Here is a 14,988-nt window from a genome sequence, read left to right as displayed (position 1 = left end):
AGCACTATACTAGGCAGCTGCTGTTGGCCGTGCACTGTACTGGACGTCTGCTGGGTGCAGAGCTTGGAACTGGCTGCCTGCTGTGTGCTGAGGGCTGTAGACCGTGAGCCCGTCAAAGGGCAGGCAGGGACCGTCTCTATCTGTTGCCGACTTGTCCGTTCCAAGCGCTTAGTCCGGTGCTCTGCACATAGTAAGTGCTCAACAAATACTACTGAATTCATTCAATAGTATTTATTCATTCAATAGTATTTATTGAGCGCTTACTATGTGCAGAGCACCGGACTAAGCGCTTGGGACGGACAAGTCGGCAACAGATAGAGACGGTCCCTGCCGTTTGACGGGCTTACGGTCTGTCTGATCGGGGGAGATGGATGAATGAATAGTGGCGCCTGCTGGGTGCAGAGCAGTGGAGCTCAGGGAGTCAGAGGTGATGAGTTCGAATCCCGACCCTGACACTCATCAGCTGGGTGACTGTGGGCAAGTCCCTTCACTTCTCTGGGCCTCAGTTCCCTCATCTGTCAAATGGGGATGAAGATTGGGAGCCTCACGTGGGACAACCTGATGACCCTGGATCTTCCCCAGCGCTTAGAACAGCGCTCTGCACCTAGGAAGCGCTTCACAAATACCAACATTATTATTATTATTATTCAGCAGCATGGCTCAGTGGAAAGAGCGCGGGCTTGGGAGTCAGAGGTCATGGGTTCGAATCCCGACTCTGCCCCTTGTCAGCTGGGTGACTGTGGGCGAATCACTTCACTTCTCTGGGCCTCAGTGACCTCATCTGGAAAATGGGGATTAACTGGGGGCCGCCCGTGGGACCACCTGATGCCCCTGTATCTCCCCCAGCGCTTAGTACAGTGCTCTGCACCTAGTAAGCGCTTAACAAATACCAACAATATTAATCCCGAGGGTCGCTCGACTCCTCTGGGCCTCGGTTCCCTCATCCGTCAAAGGGGGACGGAGGCTGGGCCCGGCCCCATGGACCTTCTGTCTACCCCAGCGCCTAGCACAGGGCCCGGCACCCGGTCGGCGCTTAGCAAATAGCCCCCTTATTGTGATCAGAGGGTGCAGAGCGCTTAGCGGGGGGTGGGGGAGAAAGGGGGGGGTCCGGTCCCCTCCTCCCCCCTCCCGGGCGTCACCACTAACGGCCGGGGCCCCCGGGGGCTGCAGCGAGGGGGGGAGGGGAGGAGGGGGGGAGGGGAAGAGGGGGGGAGGGGAAGAGGGGGGGAGGGGAAGAGGGGGGGGAGGGGAAGAGGGGCGGCTCCCACCTTTGCAGCCACGCGCCGCCGCCGCCGCCGCTCAACACCCGGAAACGAAGGCGGGGCCGGCAGGGGGCGGGACCTGATAGGCCAGGGGGCGGGGATTGGAGGAGAGGGAGCCGGGCCGGGCTCCGATTGGGTGGCGCGGATCGGGGGCGGGGCCTGGAGGGGTGGAGTCTGGAGGAGCCGGGGGGCGGGGCCTGATAGGGCAGGGGCGGGGATTGGAGGAGCGGGGGGCTGGGCCGGGCCCTGATTGGACGATGCAGGACGGGAGGCGGGGGCTGAAGGGGCGGGGTCTGGAGGGGCGGGGGGAGGGGCCGAGAGAGAGGGGGCGGGACCTGACAAGACGGTGGGAGGGGCTGGAGGAGCGGAGGCCGGGGCCGGGCCCCGATTGGGCGGTGCAGCGCGGGGGGCGGGGCCCGGAGGGGCGGGGATTGGAGCCGCGGGGGGCGGGGCGGGACCCAGATTGGACGACGCAGGGCGGGGGCGGGGCCTGAGCCGGGGGCGGGGCCAGGGGCGGGCCCGGGCTCAAGGAGGGGGGGTGGAGAAGGGGCGGGACAAAGAAGGGGCGGAGGCGGAGCATGGGGCGGGGCAGAGAGGGCGGGGTCAGAGCGAGGGCGGGGCCGTGCGCAGCGGGGGCGGGGCCTGGCCGGCGCGAGGGGCGAGGCCGTGCGCAGCGAGGGGCGGGGTCAGAGCGGGGGGCGGGGCCACGCGCAGAGAGGGCGGGGCCAGAACGGGGGGCGGGCCGTGCGCAGCAGGGGCGGGGCCAGAACGGGGGGCGGGCCGTGCGCAGCAGGGGCGGGGCCTGGCCGGCGCGAGGGGCGAGGCCGTGCGCAGCGAGGGGCGGGGCCAGAGCCTCGTCGACATGAGGGGCGTGGCCTTGCGCAAGCGAGTCGGGGTCGTGCGCAGCGGGGGGCGGGGCCGTGCGCAGCGGGCAGTGATGGGGCGTTGACTACATAGGCCCTGTCTTCTTCCCCGCCGCCGCCGCCGCCGCCCCCCGGGACCCCCGTCTTTACCCTCTATCGTCCTCTCCCCAGCGCTCAGCCCAGTGCTCCGCACCCACGAGGCGCTCAGTAAATACAAATTTGTTCCATAGTATTTAGGGAGCGCTTCCTTGGTATGCACGATTCATGCGAATTCATTTAGGGGAAGCAGCGGGGCTCAGCGCAAAGAGGCCGGGCTCGGGAGTCGGAGGTCGTGGGTTCGAATCCCGGCTCTGCTACTTGTCAGCTGGGCGACTGGGGGCGAGTCACTTCGCTTCTCTGGGCCTCAGTGACCTCCTCTGGAAAATGGGGATGAAGACCGGGAGCCCCATGTGGGACCTGATTCCCCTGAATCTCCCTCAGCGCTTAGAACAGTGCTCGGCACCTAGTAAGCGCTTAACAAATACCGACATTATTATTATTCATTCAATCGTATTTATTGAGCCCCTATTAGGTGCAGAACGCTGGACTAAGCGCTTGGGATGGACCGTTCAAATTCATTCATTCTACTTATTGAGCGCTTCCTATGTGCAGAGCGCTGGACTGAGCGCTTGGAATGGACAATTCAAATTCATTCATTCAATCTTATTTATTGAGCCCTTACTATGTGCAGAGCGCTGGGCTAAGCGCTTGGAATGGACAATTCGAATTCACTCAGTCCTATTTATTGAGCCCCTACTCTGTGCAGAGCACTGGACTAAGCACTTGGAATGGACAATCCAAATGAACAATAATGTCGGTATTTGTTAAGCGCTTACTATGTGCAGAGCACTGTTCTAAGCGCTGGGGGAGACACAGGGGAATCAGGTTGTCCCCCGTGGGGCTCCCAGTCTTCATCCCCATTTTCCAGATGAGGTCACTGAGGCCCAGAGAAGTGAAGTGACTCGCCCACAGTCACACAGCTGACAAGTGGCAAAGGCGGGATTCGCACCTATGACCTCCGACTCCAAAGCCCATGCTCTTTTCACTGAGCCACGCTGCTTCTACTTCAAGGTTTACTACGGTGCCTAGCTCATAAATACCATTAAATAAATCAGTGGTATTTACTGAATGCTTACTCGGTACAGAACTTGCAGCTTTTTTTTGTTGTTGTTGTTGGTATTTGTTAAGCACTTCCTATGAGCCAGGCCGGGTAATAATAATAATGTTGGTATTAAGCGCTTACTATGTGCAGAGCACTGTTCTAAGCACTGGGGGAGATACAGGGTCATCAGGTTGGCCCACGCGAGGCTCACATTTAATCCCCATTTTCCAGAGGAGGTCGCTGAGGCCCAGAGAAGTGAAGTGACTTGCCCCCAGTCACACGGCTGACAAGGGGCAGAGCCGGGATTCGAACCCATGATCGCTGACTCTCGAGCCCGGGCTCTTTCCACTGAGCCACGCTGCTTCTCTACTAAGCGCTGGGGTAGAGGCAAGCTAATCAGGATGGACACGATCCCGGTCCCATGTGGGGTTTGCAGTCTTCATCCCCATTTTACAGATGAGGTAACTGAGGCCCAGAGACGTGAACCTTCCCATTTCCCCCTCCCCCGTCCCCCTTCTCCCTCCTTCTGCTCTTCCCCTCCCCACAGCACTTGTGCTTATTTGTCTATATCATTTATCACTCTATTAATTTTGTTAATGATGTTTATATAGCTATGATTCTGTTTCTCTGGATGATATTGACACCAGGCTACTTGTTTTGTTCTGTTTTGTTTAGCTGTCTGTCTCTCCCCTTTAGGCTGTGAGCCCGTCGTTATGCAGGGACGGTCTCTATCGGCGGCCGAATCGTTCATTCCAAGCGCTTAGTCCACTGCTCTGCACATAGTAAGCGCTCAATAAATACGACTGAATGAATGAAGAGAAGCGACTTGTCCGAGGTCACCCAGCAGACGAGTGGCGGAGCCCGGATGAGAACCCAGGTCCTTCTGACTCCCAGGCCCCGGGTTCGAGTCACTAGGCCTCGCCGCTTCTCCTCCCAGCCCTCCTTCCCTTGCTTTTTCCAAAGGCGGTGAGAGAGCCGGCGGGCCGGGCCCGGAACCCAGGCCCCAGGGGGGAATGATTCACCCAGGATCCATGTTGATGTTTTCATACGTGGGACAGGAATGAATCCCGGCCAAGGTTTCAGGCGGGTGGGCCCCCGGGCCTGGAACTTGATGCTTCCCGCTTTTCCGCCCTGGGCCTCTCCCAGCTCTGGTTTCTCCCGTTTGGCCTCCCTGAGGCTCTCTCTCCCTTCAAAATCCGCTCTCTCCCGCCCTGCAAAATCCACTTCCTCCCTTCAAAATGCACTCTCTCCTTTCAAAATCCTCCCTCTTCCTTCCAAACCCGCCCTCTCCCACCCTTCGAAATCCGCTCTCTCCCGCCCTGCAAAATCCACTCTCTCCCTTCAAAATCCACTCTCTCCTTTCAAAATCCTCCCTCTTCCATCCAAACCCGTCCTCTCGCACCCTTCAATAATAATTGTGGTATCTGTTAAGCGCTTACTATGTGCAAAGCACTGTTCTAAGCGCTGGGGAATCCCTTTCAAAATCCTCCCTCTTCCTTCCAAACCCGCCCTCTCCCACCCTTCAAAATCCGCTCTCTCCCGCCCTGCAAAATCTACTTTCTCCCTTCAAAAGCCACTCTCTCCTTTCAAAATCCTCCCTCTTCCTTCCAAACCCGCCCTCTGCCGCCCTTCAAAATCCACTCGATCGCTTCAAAATCCGCTCTCTCCCTTCAAAATTCACTCTCTTCTTTCAAGTTCCTCCCTCTTCCTCCAAAATCCACGCTTTCCCTTCAACATCTGTTCTCTCTCTTTAAAATCCTCTCTCTCCCTTCAGAATCCTCTCTCTCCCTCTTCAAAAGCCACTCTTCAACATCGGCTCTGTCGCTTCAAAATTCACTCTCTCCCTTCAAAATTCGCTCTCTCCTTTCAAGTTCCTCCCTCTTCCTTCAAAATCTACTCTTTCCCTTCAACATCTGCTCTCATCCTTCAAAATCTACTCTTACCCTTCAAAATCTGCTCTTTCCCTTCAAAATCTGCTCTCTCCCTTCAAAATCCCCTCTCTTCCTTCAACATCTGCTCTCATCCTTCAAAATCTACTCTTACCCTTCAAAATCCGCTCTCTCCCTTCAAAATCCGCTCTCTCCCCTCAAATTCCACTCTCTCCCTTCAAAATCTACATTCCTTTCAAAATCTGCAGTCGCTTCAAAATCTGCTCTCTCCTTTCAAAAATCTGCTCTCTCTCTTCAAAAATCCACTCTCTCCTTTCAAAATCCGCCTTCTCCCTTCACGAGCCACCTTCTCCCATCAAAATCTGCTCTCTCCCTTCAAAATCTACTCTCTCCTTTCAAAATCCGTGTTCTCCCTTCACGATCCACCTTCTCCCATCAGAATCTGTTCTCTCCCTTCAAAATCTGCTCCCTCCCTTCAAATTCCGCTCTCTCTCTTCAAAATCCGCCCTATCAATCAATCATATTTACTGAGCACTCACTGTGTGCAGATCACTGAACTAAGCGCTTGGGAGAGTGCAATATAACAAAACAATAGAGTTGGTGGACGTGTTCCCTGCCCGCAGCAAACCTACAGTTCAGAGGGGGAGACAGACATTAATAGAAATGAATAAATAAGTAAATAAATAAATGAATAAATAAATGATAGATATGGACATAAGTGCTGTGGGGTTGGACATCTGTGCCGGGGTAGAAACAAGATAATCAAGTTGGACATTGCCCATCTCCTTCATGGGGCTCACAGTCTCAGATGGGGGAACTGAGGCCCAGAGAAGTGAAGTGACTTACCCAAGGTCACACAGCAGACAGGCGGCAGAGCCGGGATTAGAACCCAGCTCCTTCTGACTCCCAGGCCTGTCCTCTAGCCACCAGGCCACGCTGCTTACCTGAAGTGACTCTCCCAAGGTCACACAGCAGAGAAATAGTGGCGTGGGATCAGTACCCAGCTCCTCTGATTCCACGCTCTAATCCCAGCTCTGCCACTTGTCTGCTGTTTGGCCTTGGGCAAGCTGTTTCTCTTGCCTGTGCCTCAGTTACCTCATCTGTAAAATGGGGATTAAGACGGTGAGCCCTGGGTGGGACAGGGACTCTGTCCAGCCTGATTTGCTTGTATTTCCCTCCCCCTCCCAGTGTTTCGTACAGTGCCTGACACATAGTAAGTGCTTAACAACAATAATAATAATAATGTTGGTATTTGTTAAGCGCTTACTATGTGCCGAGCACTGTTCTGAGCGCTGGGGTAGACACAGGGGAATCAGGTTGTCCCACGTGGGGCTCACAGTCTTACTCCCCATTTCACAGATGAGGCACAGAGAAGTTCATTCATTCATTCAATAGTATTTATTGAGCGCTCACTATGTGCAGAGCACTGGACTAAGCGCTTGGAATGAACAAGTCGGCAACAGATAGAGACGGTCCCCGCCCTCTGACGGGCTTACGGTCTAATCGGGGGAGACGGACAGACGAGAACAATGGCAGTAAATAGAGTCAAGGGGGAGAACGTCTCGTAAAAACAATGGCAACTAAATAGAATCGAGGCGATGTACATTTCATTAACAAAATAAAATGAACAAAATAAATAGGGTAAGTTAAGTGACTTGCCCAGAGTCACACAGCTGACAAGTGGCAGAGCTGGGATTTGAACCCATGACCTCTGACTCCAAAGCCCGTGCTCTTTCCACTGAGCCATGCTGCTTCTCAATAATAAATAATAATAATAAATAATAACAATAATAAATAATAATCATTATTTATGGGGAAGCAGCAGTGACGTAGTGGCTAGAGCCCAGGCCTGGTAGTCAGAAGGTCATGAGTTCTAATCCCAGCTCTGCCACTTGTCTGCTGGGTGACCTTGGGCAAGTCACTTTACTTCCCAGACTAGGCCCCACTTTTCCTCATCTCCCACTCCCCTCTACGTCCCCCTGACTGGCTCCCTTTGCTCTCCCACCCTCCTGCCCCCTGCCCACCCCCCCAACTTATGTCCATATCTGTCCATTGCATTTATATTATTGACGATGTCTGTTTATTTGTATTGACGTCTGTCTCCCCACCTCTAATAATAATGTCGGCATTTGTTAAGCGCTTACTATGCGCAGGGCACTGTTCTAAGCGCGGGGGGAAGAGAGACCGGGTAATCAGATTGTCCCACATGAGGCTCCCAGTCTTCATCCCCATTTTACAGATGAGGGAACTGAGGCGCAGGGAAGTGAAGTGACCTGTCCACAGTCACACAGCTGCCCAGTGGCAGAGCCGGGATTTCGAACCCATGACCTCTGACTCCCAAGCCCGGGCTCTTTCCACTGAGCCACGCTGCTTCCCACCTCTAGACCGTGAGCTGGTTATGGGCAGGGATTGTCACCATTTATTGCTGTATGGTCCTCTCCCAAGCACCTAGTACAGTGCTCTGCACACAGTAAGCACTTAATAAATACGATTGAATGAATGAATGAATGATCAGGGCCTCAGTTTCCTCATCTGGAAAATGAGGATTGAGACTGTGAGCCTCTTGTGGATCAGGGACTGTGTCCCAACTGATTTGATTGTATCCACCCCAGTGCTTAGCACCGTGCCTGGCACACAGGAAGCGCTTAACAAGAAGCAAGCCTGGCTTAGTGGAAAGAGCCCGGGCCTGGGAGTCAGAAGGTCACGGGTTCTAATGCTCACTCTGCCACTTGTCGGCTGTGTGACCTCGGGTAGGTCACTTCGCTTCTCTGGGCCTCAGTTCCCTCATCTGGAAAATGGGGATTGAGGCTGTGAGCCCTACGTGGGACAAACGAACTCTCTTCCCCCCCTTCAAAGCCCTACTGAGAGCTCCCCTCCTCCAAGAGGCCTTCCCTGACTGAGCCCTCCCTTTCCCTCTGCTCCTCCCTCCCTCTTCTCTACCCTCTTCCCCTCCCCACAACCCTTGTGTATATTTGTACATATTTATTGCTCTATTTATTTCATTTATGATGCGCCTTTATCTATGGTTCTATTTATCTATTTTGATGCTACCGCCGCCTGTCTACCTGTTTTGTTGTCTGTCTCCCCCCCTTCTAGACTGTGAGCCTGTTGTCGGGCAGGGATGGTCTCTATCTGTGTCATGGATAAAAATCCCGGCTCAGCCACTTATGTTGGTATTTGTTAAGCGCTTACTATGTGCCGAGCACTGTTCTAAGCGCTGGGGTAGACATAGGGGAATCAGGTTGTCCCACGTGGGGCTCACAGTTTTCATCCCCATTTTACAGATGAGGGAACTGAGGCACAGAGAAGTGAAGTGACTTGCCCACAGTCACACAGCCGACAAGTGGCAGAGCTGGGATTCGAACTCATGAGCCCTGACTCCAAAGCCCGTGCTCTTTCCACCGAGCCACGCTGCTTCTCCGCTTGTCCGCTGTGTGACTTTGGGCAAGTCATTTCACTTCTCTGTGCCTCAGTGACCTCATCTGTAAAATGGGGACGAAGACCGGGAGCCCCATGTGGGACAACCTGATCACCTCGTGTCCTCTCCAGCGCTTTAGAACAGTGCTTTGCACATAGTAAGCGCTTAAATGCCATTATTATTATTATTGCCGAATGGTACATGCCTAGCGAATGGTACAGTCCTAGCGCTTAGTCCAGTGCTCTGCACGCAGTAAGCGCTCAGTAAAAACGATGGAATGAATGGTTCTACGGATCTATTTTGAGATAGTGATGCCTGTCTACTTCTTTTGTTTTGTTGACTGTCTCCCCACTTCTAGATGGTGAGCCTGTTGTTGGGCAGGGATGGTCTCTCTCTGTTGTCGAATTGGACTTTCCAAGCACTTAGCCCAGTGCTCTGCACCCAGTCAGCGCTCAGTAAATACAGTTGAATGAATGAATGGTTCTAAGGCAGCGTGGCTCAGTGGCAAGAGCCCGGGCTTGGGAGTCAGAGGTCATGGGTTCGAATCCCAGCTCTGCCCCTTGTCAGCTGTGTGACTGTGGGCAAGTCACTTCACTTCTCTGTGCCTCGGTTCCCTCATCTGTCAAATGGGGATTAACTGGGAGCTTCATGTGGGACAACCTGATGACCCTGTATCTCCCCCAGCCCTTAGAACAGTGCTCTGCACGTAGTAAGCGCTTAACAAATACCAACATTATTATTATTTTGATGGTAGTGATGCCTGTCTGCTTCTTTTGTCGTCCGTCTCCCCCCTTCTAGACTGTGAGCCCGTTGTTGGGCAGGAATGGTCTCTCTCTGTTGTCGAATTGGACTTTCCAAGCGCTTAGCCCAGTGCTCTGCACCCAGTAAGCGCTCAGTAAATGCAACTGAATTCTTGATTCTATTTATTGTCATTGTTCTTGTCTGTCCTTCTCCCCCGATTAGACCGTAAGCCCGTCGAAGGGCAGGGACTGTCTCTGTTACCTTTTTGTACGTTCCAAGTGCTTAGTATAGTGCTCTGCACATAGTAAGAGCTCAATGAATAAATAATAATAATAAATAAATACTAATGAATGAACAACTGAATGAATCAATGGTTCTATGGATCTATTTTGATGGTAGTGATGCCTGTCAACTTCTTTTATCGCCTGCCTCCCCCCTTCTAGCCCGTGAGCCCGTGGTCGGGTAGGGATGGTCTGTTGCCCAGTTGGCCTTTCCAAGCGCTTAGGCCAGCGCCCTGCACATAGTAAGCGCTCAGTAAATAGGACTGACTGAAGGAAGGCCCCTGCAGGGGACAGGGCGAGGCCTCCTCCGGCCCCACGCAGGGCGCATGCGCGAGGTGTGCCTCCCTCCTCCGGTCCCACGCAGGGCGCATGCGCGAGGTGTGCCTCCCTCCTCCGGCCCCACGCAGGGCGCATGCGCGAGGTCTGCCTCCTCCCCCTCCTCCTCCGGCCCCGCGCGCGAGGTCTGCCTCCCTCTTCCTCCGGCCGCACGCAGGGCGCATGCGCGAGTCTGCCTCCCCTCCGACCCCGCCCCTTTGTACGTCGACGCAGGGGCGGGGCGTAAAGGGGCGTGTCCTGACGTGCGCGCGTCCGGGGCGGGGCGCGCGGGACCGCGGGCGGGGGCGCGCGGCGGCGGCCCCGACTGCGGCCCTTCGAAGGAGCGGGCGCCTCCTGCTGGTCATCCCTCTCCTGCACCTCCTCCTCTTGCTGCTCCTGCTGCTCCTGCTGCTCCTCCAGCTCCTCCAGCTCCTCCAGCTCCTGCTGCTCCTGCTCCTCTTGCTCCCGGTCCCGTCCCCCTCCGCCCCGCCACCATGCCGGCCGTGTCCAAGGGCGACGGGATGCGGGGCCTGGCGGTCTTCATCTCCGACATCCGCAATTGTGAGTGGGGGGGGGTCCCCGCCCCTCCCCCCTCTGACAACCGGGGCGGCGGGAGGGAAGGGAGGGGGGGTCTGGGCACGGATGGAGCCGGGGGAGGGGCGGGGGGTCACGTCCGCCCGGCCCGCGGCCCTGCCCTGCCACCAGCTCCGCTTTTTGGGGAGGGGCCGGTCGGGGGTGGGGGCGCTGCAGAGGAGAGCCGAGGGGGGCCCGGGGGGTGAGCGGGAGGGGGGGGAGGGGAGAGCATCTAGTGTGGGGGGCTGCGGGAGAGCTCGGGGTGTGCAGGAGAGCTGGGGGGGGGGCTGCGGGAGAGCTGGGGGGGCTGCGGGAGAGCTGGGGAATCTTGCAGGAGAGCTGGGGGGGGGCGCGGGAGAGCTGGGGGGGCTGCGGGAGAGCTGGGGATCTTGCAGGAGAACTGGGGGGGGGTCGCAGGAGAGCTGGGGATCTTGCAGGAGAACTGGGGGGGGCCGCGGGAGAGCTGGGTGGGGGCTGCAGGAGAGCTGGGGATCTGGCAGGAGAGCTTGGGGGGCTGCAGGAGAGCTAGGGATCTTGTAGGAGAGCTGGGGGGGGTCTGCAGGAGAGCTGGGGATCTTGCAGGAGAGCTGGGGGGGCCGCAGAAGAGCTGGGGGGGCGCAGGAGAGCTGGGGATCTTGCAGGGGAGCTGGGGGGGCCGCAGAAGAGCTGGGGGGGGCTGCGGGAGAGCCGGGGATCTTGCAGGGGAGCTGGGGGGGGCCGCAGGAGAGCTGGGGGGGGTCTGCGGGAGAGCTGGGGATCTTGCAGGGGAGCTGGGGGGGGCCGCAGAAGAGCTGGGGGGGGTCTGCGGGAGAGCTGGGGATCTTGCAGGGGAGCTGGGGGGGGCCGCAGGAGAGCTGGGGCTACCCGATTGAGGGTGCTAGCCAGCCGGGTGGGGGGTCCTCAGGGGAGCTGGGGGATTTCCCCGAGGGACCAGGGGGGGGGGGGGGTCTCAGCAGGAGAGCTGGAGACATCAGCTGTGGGTGCGCAGGGCAGCCGGGCCGGGAGGGATCGAGGGTAGGGGGTCCGCGGAGGAGCTGGGGGAATGAATTCCCTGAAGGGTCGGGGGTCTGTAGGAGAGCCGGAGATAGCAGCTGGGGGGATGAGGGGCAGCTGGGCCCGGAGGGACGGAAGGAAGGGGGTATCGGGTGGGGGGGCTCCGGAAGAGCTGGGGGAGAGGCTCCGCGGGGTCAGGGGTCTTTAGGAGAGCCGGAGATGGCAGCCGTGGGTGCGTGGGACGGCTGGGTGGGGAGGGACAGAAGGACAGAAGGCAGGGGGTATTGGGGGGGGGTCGGGAGAGGAGCTGGGGGGAACGCTCAAGCGTTCAGTACGGCGCTCTGCGCACGGCAAGCGCTCAGTAGATGCGATTGAATTGGACGAAGGGTCAGGGGTCTCGAGGAGAGCCGGAGATATCCGCTGTGGGCGTGCGGGACGGCCGGGTGGGGAGGGACGGAAGGAAGGGGAATTGGGTGGGGGGTCTCCGGAGAAGCTGGGGGGGGACGCTCGAGCCGTCCAGTACGGCGCTCTGCGCACGGCAAGCTCTCAGTAGATGCGGTTGAATGGACGAAGGGTCAGGGGTCTCGAGGAGAGCCGGAGATATCGGCGGGGCAGCTGGGTGGGGGGTCGAGGGAGCCGGCCTGCCACGTCGCCCCCCGCCCCGCCGTAGGGTCGGTAGAAATCACGGCCCCCCTCCCCTGCCCCTCGGACGGTTCTCTGCGCCCACTGAGCGCTCGGTAAATACCGTCGATTGCCAAGCACGGCGTGGGCGGGCGACACGTCCGCCGACCCCCGCCGCGTTGTCTTTTCCCGAGCGTCGGGCACGGTGCCCTGCGCACGGTGAGCCTTCGGCCCGGAAGCGTGACGTGGGAGGGGGGCCGCGTCTGCCCATTCTCTTGCAGCGTCTTCTCCCCGGCGCTCAGCACGGCGCTCCGCACACGCCGTGAGCGCTCAGCAAAGATCGACGACTGACCGCTAAGCTCACCGTGGGCGGAGATCGCGTCTCCTGACTCCGTTTCGTTGTCCTCCCCCGAGCAGCCGGTACGGCGTCCTGCACACGCTCAGCGCACGGCAAATGTCACCGACCGGAGAGTTTTCTGGGGGCGGGGAACGTGTCCGCCGTCTCTTGTTTTCCCCCGAGCGCTCGGTACGGCGCTCAGCGCGCAGTAAGTGGTGCACGGTAAATACCGTCGGGCGACGGGCTCCCTCAGGGAAGGCGTCGACCGACTCCGTCGGACCGTCCCCTCCGGAGCGCCCGGTGCGGTGTGCTACGCGCGGAGAGGCGGACGCCGTCTCCCTGGATGCGGCTGGCCGGGGTCCCCCTCGGTCCGCCGGAATCGGGACCGCCCCCCGTTTCGCCCTCCCGGCGGGAGAGGGCGGAGAGGCGGGGGTCGCCCCGTTCTTCGGTCGCGGACGCCGGGGCCCGCCGAGGTTCCGGGGCCCGGCCCGCGTTCGGATCCGACGCCACCCTGACGCCGCCGGGTGGAGACGGCGGGGTCCGTCCGCCCCGGGCCAGGAGGAGCGCGGGATCGGGGGCCCGTCCCGGCTGGAGTCCGGGCCTGGGAGTCAGAGGGCCGTGGGTTCCGATCCCGGGCCCCGCCACGCGTCGGTCGCTTCGCCGGGCCTCGGTTCCCTCGTCTGGAAGATGGGGATGGAAACCGTGAGCCCCACGTGGGACCGGGACTGTGTCCCACCTGACTACCTTGTATCTCCCCCGGGGCTTAGGGCAGTGTTTGGCACGTAGCCGGTGCTTAACAAGTATCATAATCACCTGATAATGATCGTATTTGTCTATCGCTTAATGTGCCAGGCACTGTACTGAGCGTTGGCGTGGCTCAGTGGAAAGAGCCCGGGCTTGGCAGCCGGAGGTCATGGGTTCGAATCCCGGCTCTGCCCCTTGTCGGCTGGGTGACCGGGGGCGAGTCACTTCACTTCTCCGGGCCTCAGTTCCCTCATCTGTCAAATGGGGGATGAAGACCGCGAGCCTCACGCGGGACGACCCGATGACCCCGGATCTCCCCCGGCGCTTAGAACGGTGCTCTGCACGTAGTAGGCGCTTAACAGATACCACCGTTATTAGATACGAGCTGATCAGATTGGGCACGAGTCCCCATCCCGTGTGGGGCTCGGCGTCTTCATCCCCATTTGACAGATGAGGTAACCGCGCCCGTGGTCACACGGCAGACGGGCGGCGGAGCCGGAATTAGAACCCAGAACCTCCCGGCTCCAGACCCACGGTCTGTCCGCTACGCCGTGGTCCCGAGTGCTTAATTCAAGGGCTTCATGCCGGCTGGGGCGAGGTTTGGGGTGCGGGGAGCTCTCGCCTGTCGTAATCTCTGCCATTGTGGGTGTTGAAGATTGAGGAAAAGGGCTGCGGGGGGTGTGTTCCGCAGAATGATAATAATTAATAATAATAATGACGGTATTTAAGCGCTTACTGTGATCCAGGCGCTGTACTAAGCGCCGGGGTGAACACAGATGAACTGGGTTGGACACAATCCCTGTCCCATGTGGGCTCTCAGTCTCATTCCCCATTTTCCAGATGAGGTCACTGAGGCCCAGAGAAGTGAAGCGACTTGCTCAAGGTCACCCAGCAGACAAGTGGCGGAGGTGGGATTAGAACTCATGATCTTCAGCCTCCCGGGCCGTAGCTAGGCCGTGCTGGGGGGGGGCGGGGGGGGGCGGGCGCGGTCCTCAGAGGATCTGGGGAGGGGGATTTTTGGTGTGGGGGTCTTAAGAAGAGCCGGGGAGAGGGATCTGGGGGGAGGAAGGCTGTTGCATCTCTTCTGCATTCCTACCTTAGACTGTAAGCTTGAGCATAAAAATAATGATAATAATAATAATGTTGGTATTTGTTAAGCGCTTACTACGCGCAGAGCACTGTTCTAAGCGCTGGGGGAGACCCAGGGGAGTCAGGTTGTCCCACGTGGGGCTCCCAGTCTTCATCCCCCTTTTACAGATGAGGGAGCTGAGGCCCAGTGAAGTGACTCGCCCACCAGTCACCCGGCTGACAAGTGGCAGAGCCGGGATTCGAACCCGTGACCGGTAACGTTGGTATTTGCTAAGCGCTTACTATGTGCAGAGCACTGTTCTAAGCGCTGGGGTAGTCACAGGGTCATCAGGTCGTCTCACGTGAGGCTCCCGGTCTTCATCCCCATTTTTCAGATGAGGGAACTGAGGCCCAGAGAAGTGAAGTGACTCGCCCACAGTCACACAGCTGCCAAGAGGCAGACCCGGGATGCGAACCCATGACCTCTGACTCCCAAGCCCGGGCTCCTTCCACTGAGCCACGCTGATCATCCTCATCAGTGGTATTTATTGAGTGTTTACTACGTGCAGAGTGCTGTACTAAGCGCTTGGGAGAGTCCAGTACAACAGAGTTGGCAGACACGCGCCCTGCCCACAGCAGGCTGACAGTCTGTGGAAAGAGCCCGGGCTTGGGAGTCAGAGGACATGGGTTCGAATCCTGACTCTGCCACTTGACAGCTGTGCGACTGTGGGCAAGTCGCTTC

Source organism: Ornithorhynchus anatinus, chromosome 3 (assembly GCF_004115215.2).
Source record: "Ornithorhynchus anatinus isolate Pmale09 chromosome 3, mOrnAna1.pri.v4, whole genome shotgun sequence".
Taxonomy (NCBI): Eukaryota; Metazoa; Chordata; class Mammalia; order Monotremata; family Ornithorhynchidae; genus Ornithorhynchus; species Ornithorhynchus anatinus.
The sequence above is the reverse complement of the archived record's forward strand: the minus strand, read 5'-3'. Positions refer to the sequence as shown.